The following is a 26,117-nucleotide window of genomic DNA, read 5'->3' as shown; positions in this document are numbered from 1 at the left end:
GTGATGACACCCTCAGCAACATAATACTTCTAGTACAGTGCAGATATTACACCCTCAACAACAAGAGATGTACTTCTAGTACTCTGCAGTGATTACACCCTCAGCAACATGATACATACTTCTAGTACTGTGCAGTGACTACACCCTCAGCAACATGATACATATGGTACAGTGCAGTGATTACACCCTCAGCAACATGATACGTACTTATAGTACAGTGCAGTGATTACACTCTCAGCAACATGATACATACTTCTAGTATAGTGCAAAGACTACAACCTCAGCAAAATGATACATCTAGTACTGTGCAGTGACTACACCCTCAGCAACATGATACATACTTCTAGTACTATGCAGTGATTACACCCTCAGCAACATATTACATACTTCTAGTCCTGTGCAGTGATTACACCCTCAGCAACATAGTACTTCTAGTACTGTGCAGTGATTACACCCTCAGCAACATAATACTTCTAGTACAGTGCAGTGATTACACCCTCAACAAAATAATACTTCTAGTACAGTGCAGTGATTACACCCTCAGTAACATAATACTTCTAGCACTGTGCAGTTATTACACCCTCAGCAACATAACACTTCTAGTACTGTGCAGTGATTACACCCTCAACAACATGATACTTCTAGTACAGTGCAGTGATTACACCCTCAGCAACATAATACTTCTAGTACAGAGCAGTGATTACACCCTCAGCAACATGATACATACTTATAGTACAGTGCAGTGATTACAAAGCCAGCAACATAATACATACTTCTATTACTGTGCAGTGATTGCACACTCAGCAACATAATACATCTAGTTTTGTTCCGTGAAAACACCCTCAGCAACATAATACTACTAGTACAGTGCAGTGATTACACCCCAAGCAACATAATACATACTTTTAGTACTGTGCAGTGAATACACACTAAGCAACATAATACCTCTAGTACAGTGCAGTGATTACACTCTCAGCAACATAATCCTTATAGTACTGTGCAGTGATTACACCCTCAGCAACATGATACTTCTAGTACACTGCAGTGATTACACCCTCAGCAACATAATACTACTAGTACTGTGCAGTGATTACACCCTCAGCAACATAATACTTCTGGTACAGTGCAGTGATTACACCCCCAGCAACATAATACATACTTCTATTACTGTGCAATGAATACACCCTCAGCAACATAATACTTCTAGTACAGTACAGTGACTAAACCCTCAGCAACATAATACTTGTAGTACAGTACAGAGACTACACCCTCAGCAACATAATACTTCTAGTACGGTGCAGTGATTACACCCTCAGCAACATGATACATACTTCTAGTACAGTGCAGTATTTACACCTTCAGCAACGTAATACTTCTAGTACTTTGCAGTGATTACACCCCCAGCAACATAATACATACTTCTAGTACTGTGCAGTGATCACACCCTCAGCAACATAATACATTTAGTACTGTGCAGTGAATACACCCTAAGCAACATAATACTTCTAGTACAGTGCAGTGATTACACCCTCAGCAACATAATCCTTATAGTCCTGTGCAGTTATTACACCCTCAGCAACATGATACATAATAGTTATAGTACTGTGCAGTGATTACACCCCCAGCAACATAATACATGCTTCTAGTACTGTGCAGTGATCACACCCTCAGCAACATGATACATACTTATAGTACTGTGCAGTGCTTACACCCCCAGCAAAATAATACATACTTCTAGTACTGTGCAGTGATTACACCCTCAGCAACATTATACTTCTGATACTGTGCAGTGATTACACCCTCAGCAACTTAATACTTCTAGTACTGTGCAGTGATTACACCCTCAGCAACATGATACTTCTAGTACTGTATAGTGATTACACCCTCAACAACATAATACTTCTAATACTGTGCCGTGATTACACCCTCAGCAACATTATACTTCTAATACTGTGCAGTGATTACACCCTCAACAACATAATACTTCTAGTACTGTGCAGTGATTACACCCTCAGCAACATGATACTTCTAGTACTGTATAGTGATTACACCCTCAGCAACATGATACATACTTCTAGTACTGTGCAGTGATTACACCCTCAGCAACATAATACTTCTACTACAGTGCAGTGATTACTCCCACAGCAACATGATACATACTTCTAGTACTGTGCAGTGATTGCACACTCAGCAACATAAAACATCTAGTTTTGTTCCGTGAAAACACCCTCAGCAACATAATACTACTAGTACAGTGCAGTGATTACACACTCAGCAACATAATAGTTGTAGTACTGTGCAGTGATTACACCCCAAGCAACATAATACATACTTTTAGTACTGTGCAGTGCTTATACCCTCAGCAACATGATACTTCTAGTACACTGCAGTGATTACACCCTCAGCAACATAATACTACTAGTACTGTGCAGTGATTACACCCTCAGCAACATAATACTTCTGGTACAGTGCAGTGATTTCACCCTCAGCAACATGATACAAACTTATAGTACAGTACAGTGATTACACCCCCAGCAACATAATACATACTTCTATACTGTGCAATGAATACACCCTCAGCAACATAATACTTCTAGTACAGTACAGTGACTAAACCCTCAGCAACATAATACTTCTAGTACGGTGCAGTGATTACACCCTCAGCAACATGATACATACTTCTAGTACAGTGCAGTGATTACACCTTCAGCAACGTAATACTTCTAGTACTTTGCAGTGATTACACCCCCAGCAACATAATACATACTTCTAGTACTGTGCAGTGATCACACCCTCAGCAACATAATACATTTAGTACTGTGCAGTGAATACACCCTAAGCAACATAATACTTCTAGTACAGTGCAATGATTACACCCTCAGCAACATAATCCTTATAGTCCTGTGCAGTTATTACACCCTCAGCAACATGATACATAATAGTTCTAGTACTGTGCAGTGATTACACCCCCAGCAACATAATACATGCTTCTAGTACTGTGCAGTGATCACACCCTCAGCAACATGATACATACTTATAGTACTGTGCAGTGCTTACACCCCCAGCAAAATAATACATACTTCTAGTACTGTGCAGTGATTACACCCTCCGCAACATAATAATTCTAGTACAGTGCAGTAAATACACCCTAAGCAATATAATACTTCTAGTACAGTGTAGTGATTACACCATCAGCAACACAATACTTCTAGTACTGTGCAGTAATTACACCCTCACAACATGATACATACTTTTAGTACAGTGCAGTGATTACACCCCCAGAAACATAATACATACTTCTAGTACTGTGCAGTGATTACACTCTCAGCAACATGATACATACTTCTAGTACAGTGCAGTGATGACACCCTCAGCAACATAATACTTCTAGTACAGTGCAGTTATTACACCCTCAACAACAAGAGATGTACTTCTAGTACTCTGCAGTGATTACACCCTCAGCAACATGATACGTACTTCTAGTACTGTGCAGTGACTACACCCTCAGCAACATGATACATATGGTACAATGCAGTGATTACACCCTCAGCAACATGATACGTACTTATAGTACAGTGCAGTGATTACACCCCCAGCAACATGATACATACTTGTAGCACAGTGCAGTGATTGCACCCTCAGCAACATGATACATACTTCTAGTATTATGCAATGACTACACTCTCAGCAACATGATACATCTAGTACAGTGCAGTGATTACACCCTCAGCAACATAATCCTTATAGTACAGTGCAGTTACTGCACCCTCAGCAACATGATACATACTTGTAGTACTGTGCAGTGATTACACCCCCAGCAACATTATACATACTTCTAGTACTGTGCAGTGATTACACCCTCAGCAACATAGTACTTCTAGTACTGTGCAGTGATTACACCCCCTGCAACATAATACATACTTCTAGTACTGCGCAGTGATTACACCCTCAGCAACATAATACTTCTAGTACAATGCAGTGACTACACACTCAGCAACATGATACATACTCATAGTACTGTGCAGTGACTACACCCTCAGCAACATGATACATACTTGTAGCACAGTGCAGTGATTGCACCCTCAGCAACATGATACATACTTCTAGTATTATGCAATGACTACACTCTCAGCAACATGATACATCTAGTACAGTGCAGTGATTACACCCTCAGCAACATAATCCTTATAGTACAGTGCAGTTACTGCACCCTCAGCAACATGATACATACTTGTAGTACTGTGCAGTGATTACACCCCCAGCAACATTATACATACTTCTAGTACTGTGCAGTGATTACACCCTCAGCAACATAGTACTTCTAGTACTGTGCAGTGATTACACCCTCAGCAACATAATACTTCTAGTACAGTGCAGTGATTACACCCTCAACAAAATAATACTTCTAGTACAGTGCAGTGATTACACCCTCAGCAACATAATACTTCTAGCACTGTGCAGTTATTACACCCTCAGCAACATAACACTTCTAGTACAGTGCAGTGATTACACCCTCAACAACATGATACTTCTAGTACAGTGCAGTGATTACACCCTCAACAACATAATACTTCTAGTACAGTGCAGTGATTACACCCTCAACAACATTATACTTCTAATACTGTGCAGTGATTACACCCTCAACAACATAATACTTCTAGTACTGTGCAGTGATTATACCCTCAGCAATATGATACTTCTAGTACTGTACAGTGATTACACCCTCAGCAACATAATACTTCTAGTACTGTGCAGTGATAACACCTATAACAACATAATACTTCTAGTACTGTGCAGTGCTTATACCCTCAGCAACATGATACTTCTAGGACTGTGAAGTGATTACACCCTCAGCAACATAATACTTCTACTGCTGTGCAGTGATTACACCGTCAGCAACATGATACTTCTAGTACACTGCAGTGATTACACCCTCAGCAACATAATACTACTAGTACTGTGCAGTGATTTCACCCTCAGCAACATGATACATACTTATAATACAGTGCAGTGATTACACCCCCAGCAACATAATACATACTTCTATTTCTGTGCAGTGATTACACCATCAGCAACATAATACTTCTAGTGCTGTGCAGAGAATACACCCTCAGCAACATAATACTTCTAGTACAGTGCATTGATTACGCCCTCAGCAACATTATACTTCTAGTACAGTGCAGTGATTACACCCCCAGCAACATAATACATACTTCTAGTACTGTGCAGTGATTACACCCTCAGAAACATAATACTTCTAGTACAGTGCAGTGACTACACCCTCAGCAACATGATACATACTTCTAGCACAGTGCAGTGATTTCACCCTCAGCAACATGATACATACTTATAGTACTGTGCATTGATTACACCCTCTGCAACATGATACATACTTCTACTACTGTGCAGTGACTACACTCTCAGCAACATGATACATCTAGTACTGTGCAGTGACTACAGCCTCAGCAACATGATACATACTTCTAGTACTGTGCAGTGATTACACCCTCAGCAACATAATACTTCTAGTACAGTGCAGTGATTACTCCCACACCAACATGATACATACTTCTAGTACTGTGCAGTGATTGCACACTCAGCAATATAATACATCTAGTATTGTTCCATGAAAACACCCTCAGCAACATAATACTACTAGTACAGTGCAGTGATTACACACTCAGCAACATAATAGTTCTAGTACTGTGCAGTGATTACACCCCAAGCAACATAATACATACTTTTAGTAATGTGCAGTGATCACACCCTCAGCAACATAATACATCTAGTACTGTTCAGTGAATACACCCTAAGCAACATAACACTTCTAGTACTGTGCAGAGATTACACCCTCAGCAACATAATCCTTATAGTACTGTGCAGTTATTACACCCTCAGCAACATGATACATACTTATAGTACAGGGTAGTGATTACACCCCCAGCAACATAATACATACTTCTAGTACTGTGCAGAGATTACACCCTAAGCATCATAATACTTCTAGTACAGTGCAGTGAATACACCCTCAGCAACATAATACTTCTAGTACAGTGCAGTGATTACACCATCAGCAAGATAATACTTCTAGAACTGTGCAGTTATTGCACCCTCAGCAACATGATACACACTTATGGTACAGTGCAGTGATTACACCCCATCAACATAATACATACTTCTAGTACTGGGCAGTGATTACACCCTCAGAAATATGACACATACTTATAGTACAGTGCAGTGATTACACCCTCAGCAGTATAATACTTCTAGTACAGTGCAGTGATTACACCCTAAGCAACATATTACTTCTAGTACAGTGCAGTGATTACACCATCAGCAACATAATACTTCTAGTACAGTGCAGTGAAAACAACTTCAGCAACAAGATACGTACTTCTAGTACTCTGCAGTGATTACACCCTCAGCAACATGATACTTACTTATAGCACAGTGCAGTGATTACACCCTAAGCAACATGATACATACTTCTAGTACTGTGCTGTGACTACACCATCAGAAACATGATACATATGGTATACTGCAGTGATTACACCCTCAGCAACATGTTACGTACTTATAGTACAGTGCAGGGATTACACCCTCAGCAACATGATACATACTTCTAGTACAGTGCAGTGACTACACCCTCAGCAACATGATACATCTAGTACTGTGCAGTGACTACACCCTCAGCAACATGATACATACTTCTAATACTGTGCAGTGATTACAACCTCAGCAATATAATACTTATAGTACAGTGCAGTGATTACTCCCATAGCAACATGATACATACTTCTAGCACTGTGCATTGATTACACCCTCAGCAACATAATACATACTTCTAGTACTGTGCAGTGATCACACCCTCAGCAACATAATACATTTAGTACTGTGCAGTGAATACACCCTAAGAAACATAATACTTCTAGTACAGTGCAGTGATTACACCATCAGCAACATAATACTTCTAGTACAGTGCAGTGATTACACCCTCAGCAACATGATACATAATAGTTCTAGTACTGTGCAGTGATTACACCCCCAGCAACATAATACATGCTTCTAGTACTGTGAAGTTTTCACACCCTCAGCAACATGATACATACTTATAGTACTGTGCAGTGCTTACACCCCCAGCAAAATAATACATACTTCTAGTACTGTGCAGTGATGACACCCTCAGCAACATAATACTTCTAGTACTGTGCAGTGAATACACCCTAAGCAACATAATACTTCTAGTACAGTGCAGTGATTACACCCTCAGCAACAAGAGATGTACTTCTAGTACTCTGCAGTGATTACACCCTCAGCAACATGATATGTACTTATAGCACAGTGCAGTGATTACACCCTCAGCAACATGATACATACTTCTAGTACTCTGCAGTGATTACACCCTCAGCAACATGATACGTACTTATAGCACAGTGCAGTGATTACACCCTCAGCAACATGATACATACTTCTAGTACTGTGCAGTGACTACACCCTCAGCAACATGATACATATGGTACAGTGCAGTGATTACACCCTCAGCAACATGATACGTACTTATAGTACAGTGCAGTGATTACACCCTCAGGAACATGATACATACTTCTAGTATAGTGCAAAGACTACACCCTCAGGAACATGATACATCTACTACTGTGCAGTGACTACACCCTCAGCAACATGATACGTACTTCTAGTACTATGCAGTGATTACACCCTCAGCAACATACTTATAGTACAGTGCAGTGATTATACCCTCAGCAACATAATACTTCTAGTACAGTGCAGTGATTACACCCTCAGCAACATAATAAATACTTCTAGTCCTGTGCAGTGATTACACCATCAACAACATAATACTTCTAGTGCTGTGCAGTGATTACACCCTCAGCAACATAATACTTCTAGTACAGTGCAGTGATTACGCCCTCAGCAATATTATACTTCTAGTATAGTGCAGTGATTGCACCCCCAGCAACATAATACATACTTCTAGTACTGTGCAGTGATTGCACCGTCAGCAACATAATACTTCTAGTACAATGCAGTGACTACACAATCAGCAACATGATACATACTCAGTACTGTGCAGTGATTACACCCTCAGCAACATGATACATACTTATAGCACAGTGCAATGATTACACCCTCAGCAACATGATACATACTTCTAGTATTATGCAATGACTACACCCTCAGCAACATGATACATCTAGTACTGTGCAGTGACTACACACTCAGCAACATAATACTTCTAGTACAGTGCAGTGATTACTCCCACAGCAACATGATACATCCTTCTAGTACTGTGCAGTGAATACAACACTCAGCAACATAATACATCTAGTTCTGTGCCGTGAATACACCCTCAGCAACATAATACTTCTAGTACAGTGCAGTGATTACACCCTCAGCAACATAATACTTCTAGTACTGTGCAGTGATTACACCCCCAGCAACATAATACTTACTTCTAGTACTGTGCAGTGAATACACACTAAGCAACATAATATCTCTAGTACAGTGCAGTGATTACACTCTCAGCAACATAATCCTTATAGTACTGTGCAGTGAATTCAACACTCAGCAACATAATACATCTAGTTCTGTGCCGTGAATACACCCTCAGCAACATAATACTTCTAGTACAGTGCAGTGATTACACCCTCAGCAACAAGAGATGTACTTCTAGTACTCTGCAGTGATTACACCCTCAGCAACATGATACGTACTTATAGCACAGTGCAGTGATTACACCCTAAGCAACATAATACATACTTCTAGTACTGTGCAGTGAATACACCCTAAGCAACATAATACCTCTAGTACAGTGCAGTCATTACACTCTCAGCAACATAATCCTTATAGTACTGTGCAGTTATTACACCCTCAGCAACATGATACATACTTATAGTACAGTGCAGTGATTACACCCCCAGCAACATAATACATGCTTCTAGTACTGTGCAGTGATCACACCCTCAGCAACATGATACATACTTATAGTACTGTGCAGTGATTACACCCCCAGCAACATAATACATACTTCTAGTATTGTGCAATGATTACACCCTCAGCAACATAATACATCTAGTACTGTGCCGGGAATACACCCTCAGCAACATAATACTTCTAGTACAGTGCAGTGATTACACCCTCAGCAACATGATACATCTAGTACTGTGCAGTGACTACACCCTCAGCAACATGATACGTACTTCTAGTACTATGCAGTGATTACACCCTCAGCAACATGATACATACTTATAGTACAGTGCAGTGATTACACCCCCAGCAACATAATACATGCTTCTAGTACTATGCAGTGACTACACCCTCAGCAACATGATACGTACTTCTAGTACTATGCAGTGATTACACCCTCAGCAACATAATACTTATAGTACAGTGCAGTGATTACTCCCACAGCAACATGATACATACATCTAGTACTGTGCAGTGATTACACCCATTGCAACATAATACTTCTAGTACTGTGCAGTGATTACACCCTCTGCAACATGATACATACTTCTAGTACTGTCCAGTGCATACACCCTAAGCAACATGATAGACTTGGTACAGTGCAGTGATTACACCCTCAGCAACATAATACGTACTTATAGTACAGTGCAAAGACTACACCCTCAGCAACATGATACATCTAGTACTGTGGAGTGACTACACCCTCAGCAACATGATACGTACTTCTAGTACTATGCAGTGATTACACCCTCAGCAACATAATACTTCTAGTACAGTGAAGTGATTACACCCTCAGCAACATGATACATACTAATATTACAGTGCAGTGATTACACCCAAGGCAACATAATACTTCTAGTACTGTGCAGTAATTACACCCTCTGCAACATGATACATACTTCTAGTACTGTGCAGTGACTACACCCTCAGCAACATGATACATATGGTACAGTGCAGTGATTACACACTCAGCAACATGATACGTACTTATAGTACAGTGCAGTGACTAGACCCTCAGAAACATGATACATACTTTTAGTACAGTGCAGTGGTTACACCCTCAGCAACATTATGCATACTTATAGTACTGTGCAGTGATTACACCCTCAGTAACATGATACATACTTCTAGTACTGTGCATTGATTACACCCTCAGCAACATGATACATAATTCTAGTAATGTGCAGTGACTACACCCTCAGCAACATGATACATATGGTACAGTGCAGTGATTACACACTCAGCAACATGATACATATGGTACAGTGCAGTGATTACACCCTCAGCAACATGATACATACTTATAGTACAGTGCAGTGACAAGACCCTCAGCAACACGATACATACTTCTAGTACAGTGCAGTGGTTACACCCTCAGCAACATTATGCATACTTATAGTACTGTGCATTGATTACACCCTCAGCAACATGATACATACTTCTAGTAATGTGCAGTGATTAAACCCTCAGCAACATGATCCATACTTATAGTACAGTGCAGTGATTGCACCCTCAGCAACATAATACTTCTAGTACAGTGCAGTGCTTACACCCTCAGCAACATGATACGTACTTCTAGTACTGTGCAGTGATTACACCCTCAGCAACATAATACTTCTAGTACAGTGCAGTGACTACACCCTCAGCAACATGATACATACTTATAGTACTGTGCAGTGATTACACCCTCAGCAACATGATACATACTTATTGCACAGTGCAGTGATTACACCCACAGCAACATTATACATACTTCTAGTACTGTGCAGTGATTACACACTCAGCAACATAATACATCTAGTACTGTGCTGTGAATACACCCTAAGCAACATAATACTTCTAGTACAGTGCAGTGATTACACCCTCAGCAACATAATACGTACTTATAGTACAGTGCAAAGACTACACCCTCAGCAACATGATACATCTAGTACTGTGGAGTGACTACACCCTCAGCAACATGATACGTACTTCTAGTACTATGCAGTGATTACACCCTCAGCAACATAATACTTCTAGTACAGTGCAGTGATTACACCCTCAGCAACATGATACATACTAATATTACAGTGCAGTGATTACACCCAAGGCAACATAATACTTCTAGTACTGTGCAGTAATTACACCCTCTGCAACATGATACATACTTCTAGTACTGTGCAGTGACTACACCCTCAGCAACATGATACATATGGTACAGTGCAGTGATTACACACTCAGCAACATGATACGTACTTATAGTACAGTGCAGTGACTAGACCCTCAGAAACATGATACATACTTTTAGTACAGTGCAGTGGTTACACCCTCAGCAACATTATGCATACTTATAGTACTGTGCAGTGATTACACCCTCAGTAACATGATACATACTTCTAGTACTGTGCATTGATTACACCCTCAGCAACATGATACATAATTCTAGTAATGTGCAGTGACTACACCCTCAGCAACATGATACATATGGTACAGTGCAGTGATTACACACTCAGCAACATGATACATATGGTACAGTGCAGTGATTACACCCTCAGCAACATGATACATACTTATAGTACAGTGCAGTGACAAGACCCTCAGCAACATGATACATACTTCTAGTACAGTGCAGTGGTTACACCCTCAGCAACATTATGCATACTTATAGTACTGTGCATTGATTACACCCTCAGCAACATGATACATACTTCTAGTAATGTGCAGTGATTAAACCCTCAGCAACATGATCCATACTTATAGTACAGTGCAGTGATTGCACCCTCAGCAACATAATACTTCTAGTACAGTGCAGTGCTTACACCCTCAGCAACATGATACATACTTCTAGTACTGTGCAGTGATTACACCCTCAGCAACATAATACTTCTAGTACAGTGCAGTGACTACACCCTCAGCAACATGATACATACTTATAGTACTGTGCAGTGATTACACCCTCAGCAACATGATACATACTTATTGCACAGTGCAGTGATTACACCCACAGCAACATTATACATACTTCTAGTACTGTGCAGTGATTACACACTCAGCAACATAATACATCTAGTACTGTGCTGTGAATACACCCTAAGCAACATAATACTTCTATTACAGTGCAGTGGTTACACCCTCAGCAACATAATCCTTATAATACTGTGCAGTTATTACACCCTCAGCAACATGATACATACTTATAGTAGAGTGCAGTGATTACACCCCCAGCAACATAATACGTGCTTCTAGTACTGTGCAGTGATCACACCCTCAGCAACATGATACATACTTATAGTACTGTGCAGTGATTACACCCCCAGCAACATTATACATACTTCTAGTACTGTGCAGTGATTACACCCCCAGCATCATTATACATACTTCTAGTACTGTGCAATGATTACACCCTCAGCAGCATAATACTTCTTGTTATGTGCAAAGACTACACCCTCAGCAACATGATACATCTAGTACTGTGCAGTGACTACACCCTCAGCAACATGATACGTACTTCTAGTACTATGCAGTGATTACACCCTCAGCAACATAATACTTATAGTACAGTGCAGTGATTACTCCCACAGCAACATGATACATACTTCTAGTACTGTGCAGTGATTACACCCTCAGGAACGTGATACATACTAATATTACAGTGCAGTGATTACACCCATTGCAACATAATACTTCAAGTACTGTGCAGTGATTACACCCTCTGCAACATGTTAAATACTTCTAGTGCTGTGACTACACCCTCAGCAACATGATACATATGGTACAGTGCAGTGCTTACACCCTCAGCAACATGATACGTACTTCTAGTACTGTGCAGTGATTACACCCTCAGCAACATAATACTTCTAGTACAGTGCAGTGACTACACCCTCAGCAACATGATACATACTTATAGCACAGTGCAGTGATTACACCCTCAGCAACATGATACATACTTATAGTACTGTGCATTGATAACACCCTCAGCAACATGATACATACTTCTAGTATTATGCAGTGACTACACCCTCAGTGCCATGATACATCTAGTACTGTGCAGTGTTTACACACTCAGCAACATAATACTTCTAGTACAGTGCAGTGATTACACCCTCAGCAACATAATACATACTTCTAGTACTGTGCAGTGATCACACCCTCAGCAATATAATACATCTAGTACTGTGCAGTGAATACACCCTAAGCAACATAATACTTCTAGTACAGTGCAGTGGTTACACCCTCAGCAACTTAATCCTTATAATACTGTGCAGTTGTTACACCCTCAGCAACATGATACATACTTATAGTACAGTGCAGTGATTACACCCCCAGCAACATAATACATGCTTCTAGTACTATGCAGTGATTACACCCTCAGCAACATGATACGTACTTATAGCACAGTGCAGTGATTACACCCTAAGCAACATGATACATATGGTACAGTGCAGTGATTACACCCTCAGCAACATGATACGTACTTATAGTACAGTGAAGTGATTACACCCTCAGCAGCATGATACATACTACTAGTTTAGTGCAAAGACTACACCCTCAGGAACATGATACATCTACTACTGTGCAGTGACTACACCCTCAGCAACATACTTCTAGTACAGTGCAGTGATTATGCCCTCAGCAACATTATACTTCTAGTACAGTGCAGTAATTGCACCCCCAGCAACATAATACATACTTCTAGTACTGTGCAGTGATTACACCGTCAGCAACATAATACTTCTAGTACAATGCAGTGACTACTCCCTCAGCAACATGATACATACTCATAGTACTGTGCAGTGATTACACCCTCAGCAACATGATACATACTTATAGCACAGTGCAGTGATTACACCCTCAGCAACATGATACATACTTCTAGTATTATGCAATGACTACACCCTCAGCAACATGATACATCTAGTACTGTGCAGTGACTACACACTCAGCAACATAATACTTCTAGTACAGTGCAGTAATTTCACCCTCAGCAACATGATACATCCTTCTAGTACTGTGCAGTGAATACAACACTCAGCAGCATAATACATCTAGTGCGGTGCCGTGAATACACCCTCAGCAACATAATACCTCTAGTGCAGTGCAGTGATTACACTCTCAGCAACATAATCCTTATAGTACTGTGCAGTTATTACACCCTCAGCAACATGATACATACTTATAGTACAGTGCAGTGATTACACCCCCAGCAACATAATACATGCTTCTAGTACTGTGCAGTGATCACACCCTCAGCAACATGATACATACTTATAGTACTGTGCAGTGATTACACCCCCAGCAACATAATACATACTTCTAGTATTGTGCAATGATTACACCCTCAGCAACATAATACTTCTAGAACTGTGCCGTGAATACACCCTCACCAACATAATACTTCTAGTACTGTGCAGTGATTACACCCTCAGCAACATGATACATCTAGTACTGTGCAGTGACTACACCCTGAGCAACATGATACGTACTTCTAGTACTATGCAGTGATTACACCCTCAGCAACATAATACTTATAGTACAGTGCAGTGATTACTCCCACAGCAACATGATACATACATCTAGTACTGTGCAGTGATTACACCCTCAGGAACGTGATACATACTAATATTACAGTGCAGTGATTACACCCATTGCAACATAATACTTCTAGTACTGTGCAGTGATTACACCCTCAGCAACATAATACGTACTTATAGTACAGTGCAATGACTACACCCTCAGCAACATGATACATCTAGTACTGTGGAGTGACTACACCCTCAGCAACATGATACGTACTTCTAGTACTATGCAGTGATTACACCCTCAGCAACATAATACTTCTAGTACAGTGCAGTGATTACACCCTCAGCAACATGATACATACTAATATTACAGTGCAGTGATTACACCCAAGGCAACATAATACTTCTAGTATTGTGCAGTGATTACACCCTCTGCAACATGATACATACTTCTAGTACTGTGCAGTGACTACACCCTCAGCAACATGATACATATGGTACAGTGCAGTGATTACACCCTCAGCAACATGATACGTACTTATAGTACAGTGCAGTGACTAGACCCTCAGAAACATGATACATACTTTTAGTACAGTGCAGTGGTTACACCCTCAGCAACATTATGCATACTTATAGTACTGTGCAGTGATTACACCCTCAGTAACATGATACATACTTCTAGTGCTGTGCAGTGAATACACCCTCAGCAACATAATACTTCTAGTACAGTGCAGTGATTACGCCCTCAGCAACATTATACTTCTAGTACAGTGCAGTGATTGCACCCCCAGCAACATAATACATACTTCTAGTACTGTGCAGTGATTACACCCTCAGCAACATGATACATACTTATAGTACAGTGCAGTGATTGCACCCTCAGCAACATAATACTTCTAGTACAGTGCAGTGCTTACACCCTCAGCAACATGATACGTACTTCTAGTACTGTGCAGTGATTACACCCTCAGCAACATAATACTTCTAGTACAGTGCAGTGACTACACCCTCAGCAACATGATACATACTTATAGTACTGTGCAGTGATTACAAGCTCAGCAACATGATACATACTTATTGCACAGTGCAGTGATTACACCCTCAGCAACATGATACATACTTATAGTACTGTGCATTGATTACACCCTCAGCAACATGATACATACTCCTAGTATTATGCAGTGACTACACCCTCAGCGACATGATACATCTAGTACTGTGCAGTGACTACACACTCAGCAACATAATACTTCTAGTACAGTGCAGTGATTTCTCCCACAGCAACATGATACATACTTCTAGTACTGTGCAGTGATTACACACTCAGCAACATAATACATCTAGTACTGTGCAGTGATTACACACTCAGCAACATAATACATCTAGTACTGTGCTGTGAATACACCCTAAGCAACATAATACTTCTATTACAGTGCAGTGGTTACACCCTCAGCAACATAATCCTTATAATACTGTGCAGTTATTACACCCTCAGCAACATGATACATACTTATAGTAGAGTGCAGTGATTACACCCCCAGCAACATAATACATGCTTCTAGTACTGTGCAGTGATCACACCCTCAGCAACATGATACATATTTATAGTAGTGTGCAGTGTTTACACCCCCAGCAACATTATACATACTTCTAGTACTGTGCAGTGATTACACCCCCAGCAACATTATACATACTTCTAGTACTGTGCAGTGATTACACCCTCAGCAGCATAATACTTCTAGTTATGTGCAGTGAATACACCCTAAGCAACATAATACTTCTTGGACAGGGCAGTGATTACACCCCCAGCAACAAGATATGTACTTCTAGTACTATGCAGTGATTACACCCTCAGCAACATAATACTTATAGTACAGTGCAGTGATTACTCCCACAGCAACATGATACTTCTAGTACTGTGCAGTGATTACACCCTCAGGAAAATAATACTTCTAGTATGGTGCAGTAAATACACCCTCAGCAACATGATACATACTAATATTACACTGCAGTGATTACACCCACTGCAACATAATACTTCTAGTATTGTGTAGTGATTACACCCTCAGCAACATGATACATACTTCTAGTACTGTGCAGTGACTACACCCTCAGCAACATGATACATATGGTACAGTGCAGTGATTACACCCTCAGCAACATGATACATACTTCTAGTATAGTGCAAAGACTACACCCTCAGCAACATGATACATCTAGTACTGTGCAGTGACTACACCCTCAGCAACATGATACGTACTTCTAGTACTATGCAGTGATTACACCCTCAGCAACATGATACATACTTCAAGTACTGTGCAGTGATTACACCCTCAGGAACATGATACATACTAATATTACAGTGCAGTGATTACACCCATTGCAACATAATACTTTTAGTACTGTGCAGTGACTACACCTTCAGCAACATGATACATACTTATAGCACAGTGCAGTGATTACACCCTCAGCAACATGATACATACTTATAGTACTGTGCATTGATAACACCCTCAGCAACATGATACATACTTCTAGTATTATGCAGTGACTACACCCTCAGTGCCATGATACATCTAGTACTGTGCAGTGTCTACACACTCAGCAACATAATACTTCTAGTACAGTGCAGTGATTTCTCCCACAGCAACATAATACATCTAGTACTGTGCAGTGATTACACACTCAGCAACATAATACATCTAGTACTGTGCCGTGAATACACCCTCAGCAACATAATACTTCTAGTACTGTGCAGTGATTACACACTCAGCAGCATAATACTTCTAGTACAATGCAGTGGTTACACCCTCAGCAACTTAATCCTTATAATACTGTGCAGTTATTACACCCTCAGCAACATGATACATACTTATAGTACAGTGCAGTGATTACACCCCCAGCAACATAATACATGCTTCTAGTACTGTGCAGTGATCACACCCTCAGCAACATGATACATACTTATAGTACTGTGCAGTGATTACACCCACAGCAACATTATACATACTTCTAGTACTGTGCAGTGATTACACCCCCAGCAACATTATACATACTTCTAGTACTGTGCAGTGATTACACCCTCAGCAGCATAATACTTCTAGTTATGTACAGTGAATACACCCGAAGCAGCATAATACTTCTAGTGTTTAGCAGTGAATACACCCTAAGCAACATAATACTTCTAGTACAGTGCAGTGAATACACCATCAGCAACATAATACTTCTTGGACAGGGCAGTGATTACACCCCCAGCAACAAGATACGTACTTCTAGTTCTCTGCAGTGATTACACCTTCAGCAACATGATACATACTTATAGTACTGTGCACTGATTACACCCTCAGCAACATGATACATACTTCTAGTACTGTGCAGTAATTACACCCTCAGCAACATGATACATACTTATAGTACTGTGCAGTGATTACACCCTCAGCAACATGATTCGTACTTCTAGTACAGTGCAGTGACTACACCCTCAGCAACATGATACATCTTGTACTGTGCAGTGACTACACCCTCAGCAACATAATACATCTAGTACAGTGTAGTGACTACACCCTCAGCAACATAATACTTCTAGTACTGTGCAGTGATTACACCCTCAGCAACATGATACGTACTTATAGTACAGTGCAGTGATTACACCCTCAGCAACATGATACGTACTTATAGTACTGTACAGTGATTACACCCTGAGCAACATGATACATACTTCTATTACTGTGCAGTGATTACACCCTCAGCAACATGATACATATGTCTAGTACTGTGCATTGATTACACCCTGAGCAACATGATACATACTTCTAGTACTGTGCTGTGATTACACCCTCAGCAACATGATACATACTTCTAGTACAGTGCAAAGACTACACCCTCAGCAACATGATACATCTAGTACTGTGCAGTGACTACACCCTCAGCAACAAGATATGCACTTCTAGTATTATGCAGTGATTACACCCTCAGCAACATAATACTTCTAGTACAGTGCAGTGATTATACCCTCAGCAACATAATACTTCTAGTACAGTGCAGTGATTACACCCTCAGCAACATGATACATCTAGTACTGTGCAGTGACTTCACCCTCAGCAACATAATACTTATAGTATGGTGCAGTGATTACACCCTCAGCAACATGATACTTCTAGTACTTTGCAGTGATTACACCCCCAGCAACATAATACATACTTCTAGTACTGTGTAGTGATCACACCCTCAGCAACATGATACATTTAGTAATGTGCAGTGAATACACCTTAAGCAACATAATCCTTATAGTACTGTGCAGTTCTTACACCCTTAGCAACATGATACATACTACTTCTAGTACTGTGCAGTGATTACACCCCCAGCAACATAATACATGCTTCTAGTACTGTGTAGTGATCACACCCTCAGCAACATGATACATACTTATAGTACTGTACAGTGCTTACACCCCCAGCAAAATAATACATACTTCTAGTACTGTGCAGTGAATACACTCTCAGCAACATAATACTTCTAGTACAGTGCAGTAAATACACCCTCAGCAACATAATACTTCTAGTACAGTGCAGTGATTACACCATCAGCAACACAATACTTCTAGTACTGTGCAGTTATTACACCCTCAACAACATGATACATACATATAGTACAGTGCAGTGATTACACCCCCAGCAACATAATACATTCTTCTAGTACTGTGCAGTGATTACACTCTCAGCAGCATAATACTTCTAGTACAGTGCAGTGAAGACATACTCAGCAACATAATACTTCTAGTACTGTGCAGTGAATACACCCTAAGCAACATAATACTTCTAGTACAGTGCAGTGATTACTCCATCAGCAACATAATACTTCTAGTACAGTGCAGTGATTACACCCTCAGCAACATGATACGAACTTATAGCACAGTGTAGTGATTACTCCCTCAGCAACATGATACATACTTCTAGTACTCTGCAGTTATTACACCCTCAGCAACATGATACGTACTTATAGCACAGTGCAGTGATTACACCCTCAGCAACATGATACATACTTCTAGTACTGTGCAGTGACTACACCCTCAGCAACATGATACATATGGTACAGTGCAGTGATTACACCCTCAGCAACATGATACGTACTTATAGTACAGTGCAGTGATTACACACTCAGCAACATGATACATACTTCTAGTACAGTGCAAAGACTACACCCTCAGCAACATGATACATCTAGTACTGTGCAGTGACTACACCCTCAGCAACCTGATATGCACTTCTAGTACTATGCAGTGATTACACCCTCAGCAACATAATACTTCGAGTACAGTGCAGTGATTATACCCTCAGCAACATAATACTTCTACTACAGTGCAGTGATTACACCCTCAGCAACATGATACATCTAGTACTGTGCAGTGACTACACCCTCAGCAACATGATACATACTTCCAGTCCTGTGCAGTGATTACACCATCAGCAACATAATACTTCTAGTACAGTGCAGTGATTACGCCCTCAGCAACATTATACTTCTAGTACTTTGCAGTAATTACACCCCAGCAACGTAATACATACTTCTAGTACTGTGCAGTAATTACACCCTCAGCAACATAATACTTCTAGTACAGTGCAGTGACTACACCCTCAGCAACATGATACATCTAGTACTGTGCAGTGACTACACACTCAGCAACATAATACTTCTAGTACAGTGCAGTGATTACTCCCACAGCAACATGATACATACTTCTAGTACTGTGCAGTGATTACACACTCAGCAACATAATACATCTAGTTCTGTGCCGTGAATACACCCTCAGCAACATAATACTTCTAGTACAGTGCAGTGATTACACCCTCAGCAACATAGTACTTCTAGTACTGTGCAGTGATTACACCCCCAGCAACATAATACATACTTCTAGTACTGTGCAGTGATCACACCCTCAGCAACATAATACATACTTCTAGTACTGTGCAGTGATTACTCCCACAGCAACATAATACATACTTCTAGTACTGTGCAGTGATCACACCCTCAGCAACATAATACGTACTTATAGTCCAGTACAGTGATTACACCCTCAGCAACATGATACATGTAGTACTGTGCAGTGACTACACCCTCAGCAACATGATACGTACTTCTAGTACTATGCAGTGATTCCACCCTCAGGAACATAATACTTCTACTACGGTGCAGTGATTACACCCTCAGCAACATGATACATACTAATATTACGGTGCAGTGATTACACCAATTGCAACATAATACTTCTAGTACTGTGCAGTGATTACACCCTCTGCAACATTATACTTCTAGTACTTTGCAGTAATTACACCCCAGCAAAGTAATACATACTTCTAGTACTGTGCAGTGATTACACCCTCAGCAACATAATACTTCTAGTACAGTGCAGTGACTACACCCTCAGCAACATGATGCATACTTATAGTACTGTGCAGTGATTACACCCTCAGCAACATGATACATACTTATAGCACAGTGCAGTGATTACACCCTCAGCAACATGATACATCTAGTACTGTGCAGTGACTACACACTCAGCAACATAATACTTCTAGTACAGTGCAGTGAGTACTCCCACAGCAACATGATACATGCTTCTAGTACTGTGCAGTGATTACACACTCATCAACATAATACATCTAGTTCTGTGCCGTGAATACACCCTCAGCAACATAATACTTCTAGTACAGTGCAGTGATTACACCCTCAGCAACATAGTACTTCTAGTACTGTGCAGTGATTACACCCCCAGCAACATAATACATACTTCTAGTACTGTGCAGTGATCACACCCTCAGCAACATAATACATACTTCTAGTATTGTGCAGTGATTACTCCCACAGCAACATAATACATACTTCTAGTACTGTGCAGTGATCACACCCTCAGCAACATAATACGTACTTGTAGTCCAGTACAGTGATTACACCCTCAGCAACATGATACATGTCGTACTGTGCAGTGACTACACCCTCAGCAACGTGATACGTACTTCTAGTACTATGCAGTGATTCCACCCTCAGGAACATAATACTTCTACTACGGTGCAGTGATTACACCCTCAGCAACATGATACATACTAATATTACGGTGCAGTGATTACACCAATTGCAACATAATACTTCTAGTACTGTGCAGTGATTACACCCTCTGCAACATGATACATACTTATATTTCTGTGCAGTGATTACACCCTCAGCAACATGATACGTACTTATAGTACAGTGCAGTGACTACAACCTCAGCAACATGATACATACTTCTAGAACAGTGCAGTGGTTACACCCTCAGCAACATTATGCATACTTATAGTACTGTGCAGTGATTACACCCTCAGTAACATGATACATACTTCTAGTACTGTGCATTGATTACACCCTCAGCAACATGATACATACTTCTAGTGATGTGCAGTGATTAAACCCTCAGGAACATGATACATACTTATAGTACTGTGCATTGATTACTCCCTCATCAACAAGATACATACTTCTAGTATTATGCAGTGACTACACCCGCAGCAACATGATACATCTAGTACTGTGCAGTGACTACACACTCAGCAAAATAATACTTCTTGTACACTGCAGTGATTTCTCCCACAGCAACATGATACATACTTCTAGTACTGTGCAGTGATTACACACTCAGCAACATAATACATCTAGTACTGTGCCGTGAATACACCCTCAGCAACATAATACTTCTAGTACAGTGCAGTGATTACACCCTCAGCAACATAATACTTCTAGTACTGTGCAGTGAGTACACCCCCAGCAACATAATACATACTTCTAGTACTGTGCAGTGATCACACCCTCAGCAACATAATACATCTAGTACTGTGCAGTGAATACACCCTAAGCAGCATAATACTTCTAGTACAGTGCAGTGGTTACACCCTCAGCAACATAATCCTTATAGTACTGTACAGTTATTACACCCTCAGCAACATGATACATACTTATAGTACTGTGCAGTGATTACACCCCCAGCAACATTATACATACTTCTAGTACTGTGTAGTGATTACAACCTCAGCAACATAATACTTCTTGGACAGTGCAGTGATTACACCCTCAGCAACATGATATATATGGTATAGTGCAGTGATTACACCCTCAGCAACATGATACGTACTTATAGTACAGTGCAGTGATTACACCCTCAGCAACATGATACATACTTCTAGTACTGTGCAGTGACTACACCCTCAGCAACATGATACATCTAGTACAGTGCAGTGATTACTCCCACAGTAACATGATACATACTTATAGTACAGTGCAGTGATTACACCCTCCGCAACAAGATACGTACTTCTAGTACTCTGCAGTGACTACACCCTCAGCAACATGATACATTTGGTACAGTGCAGTGATTGCACCCTCAGCAGCATGATACGTACTTATAGTAAAGTGCAGTGATTACACCCTCAGTAACATTATACATACTTCTAGTACAGTGCAATGACTACACCCTCAGCAACATGATACATCTAGTACTGTGCAGTGACTACACCCTCAGCAACATGATACGTACTTCTAGTACTATGCAGTGATTACTCCCACAGCAACATGATAAATACTTCTAGTACTGTCCAGTGATTATACCTTCAGGAACATAATACTTCTAGTATGGTGCAGTGATTACACCCTCAGCAACATGATACATAATAATATTACAGTGCAGTGACTACACCCTCAGCAACATGATACATCTAGTACTGTGCAGTGACTACACCCTCAGCAACATGATACATATGTTACAGTGCAGTGAATACACCCTCAGCAACATGATACGTAGTTATAGTACAGTGCAGTGACTACACCCTCAGCAACATTATGCATACTTATAGTAATGTGCAGTGATTACACCCTCAGTAACATGATACATACTTATAGTACTGTGCATTGATTACACCCTCAGCAACATGATACATACTTCTTGTACTGTGCAGTGATTACATCCTCAGCAACATAATACTTCTAGTACAGTGTAGTGATTACACCCTCAGCAACATAATACTTGTAGTACGGTGCAGTGATTACACCCTCAGCAACATGATTCGTACTTATAGTACTGTGCAGTGATCACACCCTCAGCAACATAATACGTACTTATAGTCCAGTACAGTGATTACACCCTCAGCAACATGATACATGTAGTACTGTGCAGTGACTACACCCTCAGCAACATGATACGTACTTCTAGTACTATGCAGTGATTAATCCCTCAGCAACATAATACTTAAACTACAGTGCAGTGATTTCTCCCACAGCAACAAGATACATACTTCTAGTACTGTGCAGTGATTCCACCCTCAGGAACATAATACTTCTACTACGGTGCAGTGATTACGCCCTCAGCAACATTATAGTTCTAGTTCTGTGCAGTGATTACACCCTCAGCAACATGATACATACTAATATTATGGTGCAGTGATTACACCAATTGCAACATAATACTTCTAGTACTGTGCAGTGATTACACCCTCTGCAACATGATACATACTTCTAGTACTGTGCAGTGACTACACCCTCAGCAACATGATACATATGGTACAGTGCAGTGATTACACCCTCAGCAACATGATACGTACTTATAGTACAGTGCAGTGACTACAACCTCAGCAACATGATACATACTTCTAGAACAGTGCAGTGGTTACACCCTCAGCAACATTATGCTTACTTATAGTACAGTGCAGTGATTACACCCTCAGTAACATGATACATACTTCTAGTACTGTGCAGTGATTGCACCCTCAGCAACATGATACGTACTTCTAGTACTGTGCAGTGATTACACCCTCAGCAACATAATACTTCTAGTACAGAGCAGTGACTACACCCTCAGCAACATGATACATACTTATAGTACTGTGCAGTGATTACACCCTCAGCAACATGATACATACTTCTAGTATTATGCAATGACTACACCTTCAGCAACATGATACATCTAGTACTGTGCAGTGACTACACACTCAGCAAAATAATACTTCTTGTACACTGCAGTGATTTCTCCCACAGCAACATGATACATACTTCTAGTACTGTGCAGTGATTACACACTCAGCAACATAATACATCTAGTACTGTGCCGTGAATACACCCTCAGCAACATAATACTTCTAGTACAGTGCAGTGATTACACCCTCAGCAACATAATACTTCTAGTACTGTGCAGTGAGTACACCCCCAGCAACATAATACATACTTCTAGTACTGTGCAGTGATCACACCCTCAGCAACATAAAACATCTAGTACTGTGCAGTGAATACACCCTAAGCAGCATAATACTTCTAGTACAGTGCAGTGGTTACACCCTCAGCAACATAATCCTTATAGTACTGTACAGTTATTACACCCTCAGCAACATGATACATACTTATAGTACAGTGCAGTGATTACACCCCCAGCAACATAATATATGCATCTAGTACTGTGCAGTGATCACACCCTCAGCAACATGATACATACTTATAGTACTGTGCAGTGATTACACCCCCAGCAACATTATACATACTTCTAGTACTGTGCAGTGATTACACCCTCAGCAACATAATACTTCTAGTTATGTGCAGTGAATACACCCTAAGCAACATAATACTTCTAGTACAGTGCAGTGATTACACCATCAGCAACATAATACTTCTTGGACAGTGCAGTGATTACACCCTCAGCAACATGATACATACTTCTAGTACTGTGCAGTGACTACACCCTCAGCAACATGATATATATGGTATAGTGCAGTGATTACACCCTCAGCAACATGATACGTACTTATAGTACAGTGCAGTGATTACACCCTCAGCAACATGATACATACTTCTAGTACTGTGCAGTGACTACACCCTCAGCAACATGATACATCTAGTACTGTGCAGTAATTACACCCTCAGCAACATAATACTTATAGTACAGTGCAGTGATTACTCCCACAGCAACATGATACATACTTATAGTACAGTGCAGTGATTACACCCTCCGCAACAAGATACGTACTTCTAGTACTGTGCAGTGACTACACCCTCAGCAACATGATACATCTAGTACTGTGCAGTAATTACACCCTCAGCAACATAATACTTATAGTACAGTGCAGTGATTACTCCCACAGCAACATGATACATACTTATAGTACAGTGCAGTGATTACACCCTCCGCAACAAGATACGTACTTCTAGTACTGTGCAGTGACTACACCCTCAGCAACATGATACATCTAGTACTGTGCAGTAATTACACCCTCAGCAACATAATACTTATAGTACAGTGCAGTGATTACTCCCACAGCAACATGATACATACTTATAGTACAGTGCAGTGACTACACCCTCAGCAACATGATACATACTTCTAGTACAGTGCAGTGATTACACCCTCAGCAACATGATACGTACTTATAGTACAGTGCAGTGATTACACCCTCAGCAACATGATACGTACTTATAGTACTGTGCAGTGATTACACCCTCAGCAACATGATACATACTTCTATTACTGTGCATTGATTACACCCTCAGCAACATGATACATATGTCTAGTACTGTGCATTGATTACACCCTCAGCAACATGATACATACTTCTAGTACTGTGCAGT

The 26,117-nt window shown here is 40.5% G+C and overlaps 1 protein-coding gene across 1 annotated transcript in view; it reads left to right on the top strand.

The window, feature by feature from the left end:
- The window catches only part of TRIM54 (tripartite motif containing 54), a 96,290-nt gene that overhangs the window by 16,091 nt on the left and 54,082 nt on the right, over positions 1 to 26,117 (top strand). The window lies entirely within an intron of this gene.

The sequence above is a fragment of the Taudactylus pleione genome, unplaced genomic scaffold (genome assembly GCF_031769625.1).
Source record: "Taudactylus pleione unplaced genomic scaffold, aTauple2 ptg000807l, whole genome shotgun sequence".
Lineage (NCBI taxonomy): Eukaryota > Metazoa > Chordata > Amphibia > Anura > Myobatrachidae > Taudactylus > Taudactylus pleione.
Note: the sequence above shows the minus strand (reverse complement) of the source record. Positions and strands in the feature narration are given on the sequence as shown.